The sequence below is a fragment of the Arachis hypogaea genome, chromosome 1, assembly GCF_003086295.3.
Source record: "Arachis hypogaea cultivar Tifrunner chromosome 1, arahy.Tifrunner.gnm2.J5K5, whole genome shotgun sequence".
Lineage (NCBI taxonomy): Eukaryota > Viridiplantae > Streptophyta > Magnoliopsida > Fabales > Fabaceae > Arachis > Arachis hypogaea.
Window position 1 is genome coordinate 100,020,498 of NC_092036.1, and position 2,974 is coordinate 100,023,471.

A 2,974-nucleotide genomic window follows, 5' to 3' on the forward strand; every position below is an offset into this window, starting at 1 on the left:
TTGTCCGTAAAATATACTGAGTAAAAATTTTATTTTTACTCAATAATTTTGCTGACCAAAATATACTTTAGTAAATTTTTTAAGTATTTTGATAAAAAATACAATTTAACCAATAAAAAAAATTATTAAAGACTATTCTGATAAGTAAAATTTAACATGGCAAAACTAAAATAAATATAAGGGAGGAAAATAATATACGTTAATATCGCGAAACTAAAAGTAAAATATAAAAAATTATTTTGCATATTTTTTATAAAAGAATAATTTAATTATTAAATAACATTTGTAATTATTAATTCCTTAACAATCTTATGCCCAAAATATAATTCAATAACCTCAAAGCTTTACTCAACTTACTTGCTCTTATTTCCACTATTCTCCAACACATATGCAATGCCAGCACAAAGAACAAGAAACAAATCACGTACTGCATAATCCTATACATGTTATAAAGGAGAGATCGAACCATATATCTTTTGGAATCCAGAGATATTGAGGGTTTCTTTCATGATATGGGAGGACTACTGGAAGCGAAGACCCAAGGTGCTTACCTTTCGTGCATTTTTTTTTTGCACCCCAAACATGGCCCAGGTTGTGAGCAACCAACAGAACACGGATTTTCACAATCCCGTTGATCTCACCCAATGAAGCCGGCTCAGTTGCCCATCCCATCAGCGCCCTCAACTTCCTCAAAAGCCAGCTGCATCCTGCATCATGGAGCAACACGTGTCAAATCCTCAAATAATAGATAATCGACTTAAAAATATCTGACATATCAAATTTGATAACAAAAAAAAAAAAAAGAAAAAAAAGAATAAATAGATAAACTTGATCATTCTTTTATAACCCACCTCACCATTGAAAACAATCCAACAAATAACCATTTACAGCATTAATTTTGAATTAATATTAAAATAATAAAAATAACTGAAATAGTTTTTATATAAAATTAATAAGAATAATAAGAATAATTCACATATTTTATATAAAATTAACAATTAATAATTATTAATAATAATTTAATTAAATTTATTAAATTATTTAATGACATTTAATTATCACTCATTATATATTTATGTATAAATATATATATAATTTAATATATTTTAATATATATATTTTATAATTATAATTAATTTTAACAATTAATTTTAATATATACCTAATATGTTTGAATATTAGGGTTTTTTTGTTAAAAGAATATTTTTTTTAGTTAACAATTATAACCAGCAACAAAACAATATATAAATAACAGTTAATAGTTAAAATCGTCCTTGAAGATACTCTGATCTCCATTTTGGTTTTCGAAAGACAAATTAATCGAAATCGTCCTCGAAAGATACACGACTTGGTCACGTTAGTCCTTCCGTCAGTTGGATGATGATGTGTCACGTTAAGTACCACGTAGCATGATAACGTGATGGATTAATGCCTCGTGTCACAAGATGATTGGTTGATGTGTCAGATTATTGACACGTGGCTCAATTGACATGTAAAAAAGTTATTTATAATCAAAATAGTCCTTGAAATACGTAAACTATTTTCATCCTTAAAATTTTAAAAATTAATCAAATTAGTTCTTATATAATTTTTTTTATTTTTTCTTGATAATATTAAATTTGAAATATTTTTGATACTACTAATTTTAATAAAAATGTAATTGACAAACAAAAATTAGTAATTGTATCTTTTCTTTTAAAAACTTTTCAATAAAATTATCTCTCTACTTTAATTCTTCTCAAAATCTCTCTTATTCTTTTTTATTCTAAAACTTTTTTCTTACATTATTACATTTTGCTGGAATATATATATATACTCAAAATTAAAATTGTTACGATGGGTAACCGGAGGTTAATGGATTGGATTGTGTTGGTTGGCCCAATCGTCTGAAAGAGGAGGCCTGAGAGTGGGTTGACAGTCCAAGGGCTCCGTCCGACTTGTTTGTAAGAGAAGAGGGGGTGGTACCTGCAAAGACACTCCGATGCCAAAGTCAGCAAGGGGAGCAAAACAGGTTTAGAGAGTATTGGGCATCTGGTGATACCTGAGGAGTGTCAGTGTATTTATAGGGGTGAACCCATAACCACCGTTGGAGTAGTTCCACCTTTTAAGGGGAATAACCGTCTCTTTATCTTAGGGAAGTTGAGATATGGCTCCTGTAAGTGGTTAGAGAGATTCTAGGGGCAGTTATTCTCTTGAGGGAGGGTTTATCTGCCAGCTAATCCTCGTTCCCGACTTCTTTAGAGCAAGTCGTGCTGATCACCGACTTCGTGGAGTCTGGTTTGGTGTTAGGCGAGGCTCAACCCTTTGGGTTGGGCCTTTTTACTTGGATCCTGGGCCTTAGCGTTGGGCCAGGGTATGAACAGTGCCCCTACTCGAGCCCAATTTCTTTCAAGATTTGGGTTCGAGTATTCTAGTCGGGGTTGTAGTCGACTTGTTGGAGGACCGACGTGATGGTTTGGAACCGACGTGACCTTTCGTGACTTTTTGGTTCTCACAGTTACGTCTAATCAAGCGTCGCGTCTGTTAGGGATTTACGTATGGATTGATTGCCTTGATAACGGTGCACTCTCATTAATGACTGCTCCATTTTTACCATTATGCCCCTAGTACATTTATAAATACTTTCCCTCTCTTTCGTTGTTTCGTTTCTGCGATTTTCAAATTTTTCTTCTTCTTCATTCGTTCGTGGTGCAACCTCCGTTTGAAGGCCTTTATCTTCCTTTCTTTTACTCCCGGATAAAGGTTAGCCTTTTCTTCTCTTCTCTACGAAATGCTTCTTACTTGCACGTTTTTATTTAGGTAGAGAGAAGTTGGTTCGTAGGTTCTGATTCCGCATCCCCCTTAGAGACCATGTTTTTTATTCTTCTTTTCTTTTTTCCTTTGTAGGTTTTACTCACCTTTTTTAGGAAAAACAATGGCCTCCGTAGAAATTCTTGCTCAATGGGTCGATGTCACGGTCTTAGGAGAGGAACCT